General features: G+C 35.4%; 1 protein-coding gene across 1 annotated transcript in view; it reads left to right on the plus strand.

Moving 5' to 3' along the window:
• The window catches only part of LOC134664396 (odorant receptor 2a-like), a 188,491-nt gene that overhangs the window by 14,023 nt on the left and 159,330 nt on the right, over positions 1-15,138 (plus strand). The window lies entirely within an intron of this gene.

The raw sequence follows: 15,138 nt of genomic DNA on the forward strand, positions 1-15,138 counted from the left end.
CATAAGTATTTCGGAATCCGGGAGGGCGACAATTTTTTTCTAATTTCGATGCCCCTTATAAATTTTATTTCCCACATAGCTTTTCAAAAACAATTGTCATATTTAGGAGCCCTTTATGTATCTTTATGTAAGCGATAACATAACAGTTTGGTTAAACACGATTTAAATTTTTGGCGAATTTTTTTATTACGAATTCTAATTTCCGTGCCCTAATTCCCATAGAATATTTACCTAAAACAGCTGATTAAGTGGCACGGGAATTAGAAAGTATTACATTTATTGTCAACAAGTTTTTAATTGGGGGCACTGTAAGTTAATTGGCAATGTTTACGTCATATTATTATTACATATATATATATTGGCCTTGAATATACATTATATGTAATAATAAAATGACGTATATCTTTCTATTTTACATTTAAGGAAATCTCAGAGAATGCACAAAATTCTATGAACGGTTTTTTAGTATAAGTACTATAGTACATACTTACAGGGTGGACCCGAATAAACCGGGCAATTTTAATCAGTAAGGTAAAGTGGGGTAAGACGACACTGGGGTAAGACTATCACTTGTATGGAATCCTCGTACTGTTAGTCTTGCGCCGCCTTACCTTATTCATTTATCATATTATAATATTAAAATATTATATAAACATAAAACTATTTTTGGAATTATTACATATTATAATACCCGTACCTAAGGTTACATGAAACAAAATGAATCAAATTTACAATGGTTTTATTTTGTAAATTTGACAGCTGACAGCGTAAGCCGTATAAAGTTTAAATATCTGGGAGACCGAGCTTTGCTCGGAAAACATATACCTACCTAAAAACTCAAAAATGCGCGTTTTCCCAGAGACACCTAGCTAGATCGATTTTTCATCCCAGAAAACGCCCATACATGATCAAATTTCATCGAAATCGTTAGAGCTGTTTCCGAGATCCCCGAAATATGTACAAGAATTGCTCGTTTAATAGATTAGTTGTTATAAATTAGCTTTTCTAATAGGTACAAGAAAAATTAAATATATCCTATTCTTACTATATTATAAATGCGAAAGTATCTCTGTCTGTCTGTTATCTCGTCACGCTTAAGCCGCTGAAACAATATCATCTTGATAATACATATTTGGTATGGAGATAGTTTGAGGCCTGAAGAAGGACAAAGGATCTGGGAGCACGGCAGTGCCACCGCCAAGTCGAGCAAAACAAAGTGGCACGGCCGTACCATCAAATATTAATAACATTCTATCTAAATAACATTTAATTTGAGCATGTAGTCTAAGAATTAATACACTTTAAAATCCCTTAGTTTTGTCACTGGCACAATCACTCTCAATCAATATTATTTTAAGGTACTTCTAGCATACCCACAAGTTCCAAATTTGAAACGTAATTAGGTTTTAGCTTTTTAAGCCAACAAAAATCTAATAATACTGCAATATTAGTCACGTTCTAAAGATAACTGCATAATTAAGTTTGTAATCCTATAGAAATATATGCGATAACAACGTTACCTTTAAGTTCTTACAATTAGTAGGGAAAGTAAAGGTACACTACGATGGACGATGTGAGTATGAATAAAGATGTATTATGATATGTATATACATAGTATCAGTATGGTATGGGTATGTTTACCCGAAAAGAAGGACAGCCTACAAAAAGAGATGGGATCATTTCAATTCATGTAAAAAGATGCAAATCTCGCAACGCAGTTCTTCTACTCTACTACAAAAAAGTTTTGGGATGTAATGTGAAACCAAGTCGGTTATTTTAGTCAGTGCCAGGGGGTATTTTGTAAGCAAGTTTTTTTTAGGAAGATTATGATATTTTTGAAAAATTACTTAACCAACCTACACTTTGAAGATTTTCCCGCAGGGCAGGGACACCCCGTATACCTATGTGTAAAGTAAGGTGGGGTAAGACTAACTTAGTTTATTTTGATCGGGGCAAGACTAACAGTATGAGGATTCCATACAAGTGATAGTCTTACCCCGGTGATAGTCTTATCCCACCTTACCTCATATGTGTTCAAACAATTTTTTGGGTTATTAATTTATGAAGGCAGCATATTCGATTTCTTCAGATTAACTTACACAATAACTTCTTCTCACTGTGCCCCTATTTATTTCTTAGTATCATTTCCTATAAGACCATATACCAGATCATACACCTTGTACCTATCTACATGCAAATACATAATGACACTTTTTAATGAATAGTTTTGTATGTAAAGGCGGACAAGTTTACGAAACTACTCAAAGTATTGTTTTGAAATATGTACATTTTACTAAGAAAGAGAGATTAGTTGCCATTAAAGTAAAGGAAAGGATTAGTCAAATACGTAGTTTTAGTGTAACATACTTTCGTAGATTTGTCGTTCGAAACTAAAATTAAAGAAGGTAAATATGTCCGATACCACTTCAGTATGGTTGCAGTATATTATTGTAGATTAAAATATACATAAATAATAGTTTTAAGTACCAAAATAAGTTAAGAAAACAATTCCCGTGCCGTGTTCTAATTTCCGTCCTAGTAAAATCTAATTTCCATGGACACACTAATTCCCGTGCCCTGACCAAAATTTTAAATTTAAATAACTTTTATAGTTTTATGAATATTTTTATCCCATAAGAAAATTAATATTTATTATATTTTATATCAAATTCTCAGCATATTTTTTTTGTGTAATGTTGGTATTTCAAAATTCCATGGAAATTAGACAAAAATGTTCGTTTGGTGAAATTGACCCTGCTGATTAAATAAGTCCATTAACCGAGTAGAGACTAAAGCGAGCCCTGAACAAACAAACAACAATTTCCACCATTTGTTTCGACATTGGCGATGCATTTTTTTTCTTAGTCTGTCCGTCCGCTTCAATTAGCCCCGACCCGACGCGCGGTGGCTGACAGCTCGACACAATCCTATTCATCACACTTTCTTAATTAATGCCTTAAAATTTGCTCAAATATATTTCCTTATTGCTTAGGGTACCGTTTCAGTTTTAACAAGCACGCTCGACACGCATTTAAATAAAGAGTCGGCGTAATTACTACAGTTTTCTCTATTCCAAAAACTTACAGTTGCCCCTCGTATATATAGAAATATTGCAGGTTCAATAAATATATAATAGAAGGGATCCCATCTGTATTTTGTTTTGGATCTCTCATTAAATCATTGTCGTAAAAAATCGAATCAACCAGAATATTTAGCCAAAGGTACATTCCTAGAGTACCTATATAATATTAAATATTAATAGAACGCTTTTAATTATCTATTGTGATTACTGTTGCTAGGAGACTTCAAAACTCACAAGATTTCCGTCGATTAATTAATCAAACAAAAGTAGTCATTAAGATAATTAATTTCGAACGTCTATATTTTGATTTTGGTTGAACCGCTTCAACATTAATTAATAAGAATTTTAATAATCCTCGATAACGGCAATGATTAAATAATAGCAAACTTATAGCCGTCATTTTATGGACCTATAATACTTTTCAAACTCGATGGGTAGGATGACAGCTGTCATTTCAATACAATTTTGCGAGACTTGGCGTTTTTAGGTTAGGTATAAATTATATGGAGACGACACTTGCCATCGTACCCTTCGAGTTTGAAAAATATTATAGTATGGCGAGGTTTTCAGCAAAAATTTTATTTCACTGGAATATTTAAGTACCAATTTTTTTCTAGCACGTTTAATAAACTTCTAAGTTCTAGTATAAATGAGCTTTCATTTGACAATATTTTGACTTGATGAACTACATACTGGTGGAACGTTTCTAGGATTCTTGCGTAATTATATTATATTATAACCTAAAAATATATCAATATAATGTAAAATAAATCTGGCCATCTTTTTCGTAACCGCATCTTTACTGGCCTACCTAATATTGACGGACCGATGGGCGAGGCTGGTAAGTATACTAATCCACTTTAAAGGGGTCGGTTTAAAGGCCCCATAAAATTTTCCTTAAAGCATGGTCGTTACTTTCCATACAAAAGAATGCAATGTAATAAATTCACCAATTCTAGTATTACTGCTTTTCGTCTCTTCTACAACCGCCACTCATTTTAACTATCATATTAACTGTAATTTTAGTTTTATTATGTAATATTGTAGTCATAATGTGTTCTTTTATAATTTAGACGTAATAATCCATGGCCCCGACGGAAGACCAGCGCTAGACTTTAGGCTAGCACCTGCTGAGTCGGGACCATTTCGTGACCGTGGTAGTATTACTTACCTGTTGTTTTATCTATTAAGTTTTGTCACGAATAAAAACATTCTATTCTATTCTATTCTAAATAAAGTTAAAATAGCAGCGGTAGTATTTACACTTTATAAGTATTTTCTTTCTTTCATCGGTCAATAAATGAACCTGCGTTCATAAAGCGATTCGACGAAATTCATTTGAAGATAGGAGGAGGAAAACGATGACAATCCATTTTTCTTCATTGTAGATGTTACTACGTAGTAGGTACCTACGTTGTATAAGTCAGTAAAATGACTGAAGGAAGGAGGTAAAATTTGTTGTTTCGAACCGATATTAATCAAATGTTGTAGATTACATAGGTACTCTGAGAGAACTTTAAAAAAAGGCAGTAAGACAAAAGAGAGACGGTGTTGAGAATATTATAGTATGTTGCTAAATAACTTCGACTCGTGTATTAGAACTATGTTGAGTGTGTGACATATACTTAGTATAATTGAATGCATTGTTAAACATTAATTCGATATTGGAGGGATATGTTTAATACCAATACCGCATTAGTATAACTTTTATAAAATCTTTTCTATAATACGATGAATTGCCTGCTTAATACGAGAATATTCTGAAAAGATCCTGATAGCAATAAGAAAGAGTTCCTGCAACGGAGCAAGGGAAGGCGTGGTAAATACCCTCTCAGTGAGTCAGCTGCGGACCGGCGATCCATCACCGTCTCTCTGGGACACTAATACTGCCTTACACTTTTGTTCGTGTAAGTTTTCAACTATTAATTGAAGATTGAGTGGATGAGGTGCATTCGAAAATCGAATCTAAAAGTACCCTTAAGCTCCCATATTCGAACTATTTGAAGTGCCTAAATAGGTAAAGCAACATAGATTGAATATTGCGTTTTCAAACTTAGCTGTCACAATAAGTACCATATACCTAACCTACCGTTCGTGAATTTGTACATTACCTAGCACAAGACTGTTCTCTGTCCTACTTTCGCGTGCTTATCCATATTGTCATCGTCTAACCTTGAGACTTCCATCCGAGAAGTAAAGAAAAACGGCAAGTCAAGGTGTTCTTGCTTTATTTCCATGCAATAACATTTTCGTTACTTTTTAAGCCAAATATTTTTAGACGTATAAAATTAAATATTAAGTTACTTCAAACTACTTTTAAAACAGTACCAATAACATAATAGGTAGGTAACGAAAAAAATATATTTATCTAACACATTTCCACTAATAAAGACCCCAAAGTTCTATAGAAAAACAGTTTTTTTTGGATATTGGGATTTCGATGTTGGAGCCATATGAAAAAACTACAAAGCTATAGTGCTAAATAGAATAACTGAGAATTAACCTCACACAGGTAGACTGTTCGAAACGCGCTATAAAATTACTTTACCATGCTCTTATGCATGAAGCTAACTATAGAGACTTCAATGTGTTGACAATGTGCTTACAGGAGTTACAGGGCATTCATATACAGGGTGTTACTGACCATCGGGCTTTAAATACAGGGCTCGATTCTACTCGCTAAACTGAGCTACTTTTATTATGGCGCCAACCCCGAAATCCCGAATTTTTTTTTTACGTTTTCATACATTTTGTCTGATCAGATGTCGACGTTTTCTATGGAAAAACCAAAATGTATCCCCCGATTTTAGGGTTGGTCCCGTAGTAAAAGTAGTTCAGTTTAGTGAGTAAAATCAAGCCCTGGAATTAAAGCCCCATGGTCAGACACATACTGTATTCATATATTGTATATTGTTACCAGGGCGGATTAGGCAGAGGGCCACAGGTAAAATGTTGTCGGCGCGGCGTGAGTCAGCGAGGTCGCCATCCATCTATCAGCTGCCATACTCGTAGCTGACCTCGACCGATACAGCCGAAACCCGACTGACTAATCTATTAGGTTCAAATTTCCGGTAAAATGTATTTTTACTGCAAAATTTATGAGAAAAATAGAAACAGGTTAGGTGTATTTTTAGGTAAAATTGTCTAAAGTACGAAAATACGTTTATTATTTGCATCAAGTAGGTTTGTATCGGTACTTGCTGCATAAAATTTACTTCCACTTCATATTCTCGTCTAAATTTTGCTAGGGTTGCCATTCTATTTCTTACCTAAAAAGATATGATTCCTTACATAGTACAAAAATATAATTGTATTTATCTATTTAACGTTTATTTCACAAAAGAAAACATATCGTGCAAATGATGGACATAATGCTTTATGATTTCTCTGTATCATGTCTAGTTAATGTAATGCGCCATACGATTAAATAAATAAATGCCTTAGCTATATATATTTATTAATAATTTACCAGTGGACCGTGGAATAAAGCAGATAACTTATTCAAATGTGTGTATTTCATACAATTGAAATCTGTACTCGTCTCCAGTTGAACCAATTATTGGAAATAATAGTCAAGTGCATAAATTTATATCAACGTTAGATAATTAATGCTTAAATAGAATAACTGAGAATTAACCTCACACAGGTAGACTGTTCGAAACGCGCTATAAAATTACTTACCATGCTCTTATGCATGAAGCTAACTGTAGAGACATCAATGTGTTGACAATGTGCTTACAGGAGTTACAGGGCATTCATATACAGGGTGTTACTGACCATCGGGCTTTAAATACAGGGCTCGATTCTACCCGCTAAACTGAGCTACTTTTATTATGGCACCAACCCCGAAATCTTTTTTTACGTTTTCATACATTTTGTCTGATCAGATGTCGACGTTTTCTATGGAAAAACCAAAATTTATCCGCCGATTTTAGGGTTGTGTAACTAGCCGTAAGCCCTATCTATAAATATAAAACATTTAAGTAATAAAAAGCCTTAATTATGAAATTGAATTAGATTTTACTCATACTTCAATATAAATATTAAGTTAAAACGTTTGATAACAACGCCATCTGTGGGCAGTGGAGGGAATTAAGTTCATAATAAGTTATGTATTGACCGTCGGAGCGTTATCGACGAGACACCTAACGTTCAAGTAGTTGCGTAAGAAATCCATAGATGGCTCTAAGATGTGACATCAATCAAAAATAAATCTTACGTGTGAGGCACAAAGGCTACACAGATAATATGTCGTTACGACCTTTGGTTCTGAGGTATCAAATGTCCCAATTACAGAGCGTGTCTGAACTACTTCGTCGGGCCAAAATAATTCTTAAGTGAAAGATGTAAGGTTGATTTTTGTAGATAATTCGTTGAAGATAGGTATAATTTTCAAGGTAAATGTGACTGAACTAAGGGTGGAGGCGCAGGTGCGCTCGTAACTCGGACATGATTCTTGGAAGAAATGTCTGAGGTAGGCAGGTGTTCTGTCTCAACTAGGGGTGGCGCGCAGGTGCGCTCGTACTTCGGACATGATTCTTGGAAGAGATGTCTCAAGTAGGCAGGTGCAGCACAGATGTTTTGTCTGAACTAGCGTGTCTGAGTTAGCAACGAATCATATAAAAGGGCTGAGAGGAGCGGTCACAAGTTTAGTTTATCTTCAGCATCCGGACCGACACCTGACTTTGGTTTTCATAAAGTGCGTCAAAATTACTGGTGAGTGGAAAAACTCTGTTCATTTTTCTAAGTGTTTGGCTTTATCGAGGAAAAGACTATGTCTTTGTCTCATAGAGTTAATATTTGGAATTCGTATCTTTGTTTGGCATTGTGGAAGCAATGTTTTGTTTTCATAATGTTTAAGCTTGGGTATTATTCGAGCGGAGTATTTTCACTTTGCTATTAATTTTTAATAGGAGTTTTGTAACGAAGGTTTAGAGTCTAGTGAATACTCTGGTTATCTATCGTTGGCTTTCGGGGACGAATGTTTTCGGAAGGCTAGAGTTAGAAGATGTGTTATTGTTCGGACAGTGCGGGGTCAATACTTCGTAACGTTGGAATTTAATGCATCTGTACTGAGTATTTCACTATCATTTTGGGCCTTCTTGACATAGAAATGAATTAGATTCAGTTTAGTTATTTGTTTTAAGTATAATGTCTATTATATGGCATTATTATTGAATAATTAAGGATAATTGTTTCAAAATTGTACCTGAAAACTCCTAGACTATTTTTATATATTTCGAAACCAAATCAGTGTCTAGACAGACAGTTTGTCTAGCCTTTCATCTGTTATCCTAACGGTGACAAACGACGGATGGAAGGAGGTTTTTCCTATTTACCAAGATGAGGGTTGTCTTGGGGCTTATCTTTTTACCTACATAGAAAGCCAAATATCTCTCCCTCCTTGGTCTACCGATGTCCAGCTGTAGCTAGTAAAATGGGAGATTTCACGTGTGAATCATCTGGAGTGATCCGGGCCCGTTTGAAACCTACAGTATTCGGGGACCTCGTATATTAAATATATTTATTTATACCATTCTTAGACACAATAGGGTCGTCCTACCCGAGTTGCCACCAGGTCTTTGTACCAAATGCCTCGGGGGGGGGCAATAACTCGAGCCTATAGGTTGAAATTCTCAGAATCGCTCGCTGAATGATTACAGCTTCTCGTAGGGACTACACTTGCGTATATTCCAAAGTACCAGGTCAATGGTAAGAATGAACTGTGCTTTGGTTATACTAGATTAGGGACAGTGGTTAGAGTTAGGGTAGAATCACACACTCATTTGTTGTTTTTTAGGGTTCTTTTAGTTCTAGTTTATAAAATTAATATGGTTGATATAATAATAATATATTTATCTTTAAGGGTTTAAAAATATGGTTTCTTTATCCTAAAATATGTGTGTTTAAAAGGTGAAGGTTCTACTGTCTAAATCTTCCTATTTTCTAATTTATATGGGGATCATTAACGGTTTTATAACATTTCTAATTTATATTTCTGATTTTCTGGTGTGGGGACGAGGTACTGAGTGGTTCAATCAGGTTTTCATGATCAATACTTAAATATCAAGCTGGGTTTAGGAGTACAGGCTGGTCTGAGATGGAAGGATCGAAGATTAGTTCTGTTTTAGGGACCCCTTTGGCAAGACAAGAGTAGTTCAATGGGAAAAGTTGAGTGAAATAATGCTCATCTTGATATTTCAGTTTCAATAAACATAATAATTAGCAAATAAACTCGGTACTTTGTTTATACATCTAGAGAACTAGGAATTCTGACTATATTATCAGTTCTGGGGAATGGGACTAAGGGATTAGTATCCCTAGCTTTTGAATATAAAAAAGATAAGTAATTTTGATGACTGATGGATACTTTGGCACTTCTTTCCATCGTCATCTAGGTGCGCATAGGTTCTGGAGTGCTGGTCAAAGCCCGTCTGGCTAGAGGTAGGGTAGGTGATCCGATTGATATTGTTATCGGACTAAGAGCTCCCAGACCTGCATCGAAATATGGAGGCAGTATGTGTGAGTAAATCACACGTCGTTTAGAAGATGATAGTTAAATATAATTATCCTTAAAATGCTAGGGAGTAAATGAGCTTACCTCAGGAGTGCTGCCTCTATAGTACCCCGGGAGCTTAATAGGCGTAGCAGGATTTTACCAAAAACATTTTTAAATTCAATATTATATTCATACCATTCGAATATTTAACAATAACAATAATATCTTGCCTTGAAATTTGTTCAATATACTGTGTCTGAGACTCAATTAAAATACCCTTCTGATTATTCTTTAATATCATAATAAAACATATCTTCAGTACTATAATCATCCTTTTACAATCTAGGTAAAGTAAAGTAAAATTAGAGTCCAAAATATAGCTGTTACTCATTAAAGAATCTAGGGTATCTCGGTTCACTTCAGAGGGGTCCTAACTACTAGACTAGACGATCACGTGGCCAATTATTAGTGTAATTAGGAAAATATGTATTTATATATTTATTTATATAGGTTAAGAGGGGTGGAGAGTGACAGTTGGTCCCGTAGTAAAAGTAGTTCAGTTTAGCGAGTAAAATCAAGCCCTGGAATTAAAGCCCCATGGTCAGACACATACTGTATTCATATATTGTATATTGTTACCAGGGCGGATTAGGCAGAGGGCCACAGGTAAAATGTTGTCGGCGCGGCGTGAGTCAGCGAGGTCGCCATCCATCTATCAGCTGCCATACTCGTAGCTGACCTCGACCGATACAGCCGAAACCAGACTGACTAATCTATTAGGTTCAAATTTCCGGTAAAATGGAATTTTACTGAAAAATTTATTAGAAAAATAGAAACAGGTTAGGTGTATTTTTAGGTAAAATTGTCTAAAGTAAGAAAATACGTCTACTATTTGCATCAAGTAGGTTTGTATCGGTACTTGCTGCATAAAATTTACTTCCACCTCGTATTCTCGTCTAAATTTTGCTAGGGTTTCCATTCTATTTCTTACCTAAAAATATACGATTCCTTACATAGTACAAAATAATTGTATTTATCTATTTAACGTTTATTTCACAAAAGAAAACATCGTGCAAATGACGGACTTAATGCTTTATGGTTTCTCTGTATCATCATCATCATCATCTTAGCCATAAGACGTCCACTGCTGAACATAGGCCTCCCCCTTTGGGGGGTGAATGCCATTTAATCGCCACGCTTGGCAGGCGGGTTGGCGATCGCAGTCGAGTACACCGAATTTGAGGGACGCTGCTGCCCGTCCACCGGTGGTCTTGGACGTAGTTTAAGGACATACCCGGGTCCATGTCTGGGTATCTGTATCATGTATAGTTAATGTAATGCGCCATACGATGAAATAAATAAATGCCTTAGCTATATATATTTATTAATAATTTACCAGTGGACCGTGGGATAAAGCAGATAACTATTCAAATGTGTGTATTTCATACAATTGAAATCTGTACTCGTCTCCAGTTGAACCAATTATTGGAAATACTAGTCAAGTGTATAAATTTATATCAACGTTAGACAGTGCATGCGAAAACGATTCGACAGGTAACGCAGTGTTGCGGGCAAACATTTGGGCGGATGCGAATACCTGAGCAAGGCATTCATTCATGCAATTGCCACATCGCATATTCTATCTAACGAGACCGGACGGGGCTGCAGAACGCTAAGATTCCCGAACATATCGCCTGAGTGAGCAAACCAAGATACATCTGCAGAGTGCAACTAGCGTGTGACGTTTATGGTGCAGCATTGGCTGTTATATTATATTATATAACTAGCGACCCGTCCCGGCTTCGCACGGTTTACACGAAACCTTATATGAAAACCGCATGAAAATCCGTTCAGTATTTTTCTATTTTATCGCGAACATACATACACGCAAACAGACAGACCCGGTAGGGGACTTTGTTTTATAAGGTGTAGTGCATAGATTTATTAGTTTAAGGTGTAGTGACAATAGTGACAGGCACAACATGATAGTGATGAATATAGGTACAGAAAGTAAGTTACGCAGACGTTAGCGAATAAGTATGTCAGTGTCAAACTCGTGGTAAGGCTACTAAACTTTACTAGCCTGTGCCATTAAATATTTAAACAAGTAGTTATCAAATAAACTATTTTACTAAAATCTTTTTGACCAGACACGTCATCGAAGTCAAACTTATGACTTATTTATGAGATATCAGAAGAGCAGTGTTTTTGGCCAAAATTAATTACTACTTGGAATGGTTCCATTCTCGTAACGTTTGTGAACATTCACCTAAAAAATTAAGCATGAAATATATTTTTTCGCAAGTCATCGGTATGGCAGGCGAGTAGGTATTTGCAAAATCATTTTTGTGAAATACAGGTAATACTAATAAGCGCCTTCAAAAACAAACAGGAGAGCATTCGAACTTTAAAAACTTGGTATGCTACTCGAAGTGCATTTTGCTCGCACTAATATACACGAGTGAGATTCACGGGCCACTTTCGATCAAAATGAGATCAAATTGGAAGCTGAAAACGGCTTCTTGATCAGAGTTCATGGCCTTCAGTTGTTTGTCGGCTTATAAAGGCGTCTAAGCGTTTGACTGCCGTGCCGGCCAGTTCAGTTTAAGATTTATGAGATTGAAAATTTCTCTTTGCACTTTTTCTTCATTTTTACCGTGTCTGAGTCGAGTTTCTCGTTTAAGTGGCAATTTATTTCTTGCCTTCTTTTCTATCACAAACCTCGTTTATTGAAATACGGAGTAGCTAATATTAAAATTATGTTGTTGGCATATTTCGTAATTTCACAATTAAAATTGTTAATGTACCAACTAATTACCTACACAAAATTCTTATTACCTAAATTAATTTAATGACCTATGGCACTTTCTATTGATTCCTTTCTCTCTCGTTATTGACAAAGCGCCTGTAAATAATTTGAAGAACAAAATGTCGTTCAAGCTATAGTGCTATGAATGCTTTGTTCTAAATTAACTAAGAAACTTATTATATAAATGGTAAATGGAATATTGCTATAAAATGGGCAAGTCTCTCTAGGCCGAAACCGGACATACCTAATTAAGTATTTAACCAAAACCCCGCTGGATGTCGCGGTTTAGTCAATTACTCACAACCCTTGAGCAAAATAAGAACATGGGCATCCAAAGACAATATGAGTTAAATGATCAAATATAGTATGCGTCACCGAAGTGAAATATCCTGCATGTAGCCTTGATATGATAGTATTTAGTTATGCACCCGGCTTGTGCACAATTGCTAACATTATAATTAATCAAGAACCAATAAGTTTTATTGTTCAGTTTTATTGTTTATACTTTTCTATAAAAGTAGGTTATCCTTACTTAGACCTAAACCAACAGAATAAACTGCAAACAAGGCTACGCGGAAATGTATTCGTTCCGAAAAGTCGTTTTACGACAGGTCGTAAATGAGAGTTAAAGGCAACCAATGATTGTTGATAGGCTCTGAAGTATTTCACTTCGCCAAATGCCTATTGGACAGCCCTCATTTATTTGAGTAGATCCAAACAAATCGAAAATACGAGTATACCGATTTCACTTCATAAAAAGTTACAGTCATCCATTAAATCAGGAATTCTGGGCACAGATACGTATAAGTACAATACTGTCTGTATTGAAATGTGCGCACGCAAGAAAATTTTGACTTACATATTTACAAGTATGTAGATAATTCAAAATGACGCCCATAATAGCTAGCTAGCTACAATCAAACATCAGATACTTACATGAGAACATGGGAAAATGTGCGCACGCAAGTTGATTTGAAACCCAACTTAGAAGTTTGCTCTTTGGTACCGGTAGAGTGTTTACACTTGATTAGTTATCTACCTACAATTCTACAGGATGCACGTTTGAACTACATGTCCCGAGCTAGGACTTGAGGCAATAATTATACCGTACATGCGTAGGAAGGTTAGTTAAAACTTCCCGAGCGTCTGCGTGAACTCACTATGCTGTAGAGCATCTGCGAATAAGCAAACTTGAACACAGTAATAATAAATACTCACCTATGACTCGAACTAAGGCTTGCTGGATATTCGCTCTGCACATGACATCAGTTGAAAGTTAAATTGGCATTATTCCTACGCCATGCGTGGTCGTCGCCAACTCACACTTCGCAAATACTCGTATAGTCGGACCAGGCGTACTCTGCATGGCATTTACAATGACAAATTGTGGCTTCTTCACTTTATTTGGTTCTAGTCTGTGCAAAGTTAGCTTAGACTGATTTAGCCAATACTTCATAGTACCCAAACAGATGCCACCTTCAATTGTAATTCTTAGAAATGGGGATTGACAAATACGGGCTGTTAAATATTGGAATTAGGCTGTCCAATTAAATTAGTACGCTATATGGTGATTAAAGTTATTACTTAAACGTTTCTATTCTTATTAATCGTATTTACTTAAGCTATAAATCTATTTATTGTGAACCTATATGAGGCTTTCGAAAAATCTCACTAGTTTACCAGTGTTTCACTTCTCAACGTAATACAGAATTAATAAAATAGTAAGTTATTGTCTAATTTGTAAGTTCATTTCAAATTAGACCGGTATTTAAATCAAAGAGGTAGGTTTCTAATTTATTTCAGTCAGCGAGTTAATTAAGAACTAAATTAAACTTCACTCATAAGGTTCGCCGAGAAATATCCCACCATAATTAGGTACCTAAACAAAGTTTACATCGCTACGTATGAAATGAAATAGAGAAAACCGTACCTCTACAAATTTACATCGGTTTTATTAACTTGGGCTTATGTTTCTCATAAGTATCTAAGCCTTGTTAAGATATTTACTAGAAATAACATGTTTAGTATCTAATATTAATTCTAAGTTATTAATTTAAAGCTCTGCCACACTCAAACTGTTAGCAGATATTTAGTAAAAAGTAATTATGGTTAGTTAAGATGTCGTTGATGGTAAGAATTTGTGCGGATAATTTGTATCATGTTCAGCAAGTAAAAAAAAATTAAATACTTACTACTTATTTAACAAAACCGCATATTTAGCTGACATAGTTATAATTCATTTATTTCCTATAGGAGACCAGATACAAAACGTGTTCGCTGGGTCTTGACCTTTTCGCACCCTTTTTAGGGTTCCGTGGCCAAAACACAAAAACGAAAAGCTAATAGTTTCATCATGTCCATTCGTCGGTTCGTCCGTATGTTACAGCCATTTTACTCGAAAACTATTAGGTATGTTTAATAAAATTTGGAACGTACCTAGGTGTATTTTGTGCCTCAAAAACATGCTATTTGGTTCGTATGGTTTGAAGGTACAAATCCCTCCATTATGCGTGGTACGACACGCACATGGCTGGTTTTCTAGTACCTAAGCAGTAGTCTGCATTTGATAGCTGCTGTATAATGTACCAAATGATATTTATTTAGAACTTAAGAAGCTCAAACTCGCCATTATGGGAATCAGTTTTACCTCGTACATGTATACGGAATAAGTATAAAAGAAAATAATCTTAAGTAGGGCATTAATCATTGTTTACTTAAATATTTACAGCATAAAGTAATTTGCGGAGT

The sequence above is a fragment of the Cydia fagiglandana genome, chromosome 5, assembly GCF_963556715.1.
Source record: "Cydia fagiglandana chromosome 5, ilCydFagi1.1, whole genome shotgun sequence".
Lineage (NCBI taxonomy): Eukaryota > Metazoa > Arthropoda > Insecta > Lepidoptera > Tortricidae > Cydia > Cydia fagiglandana.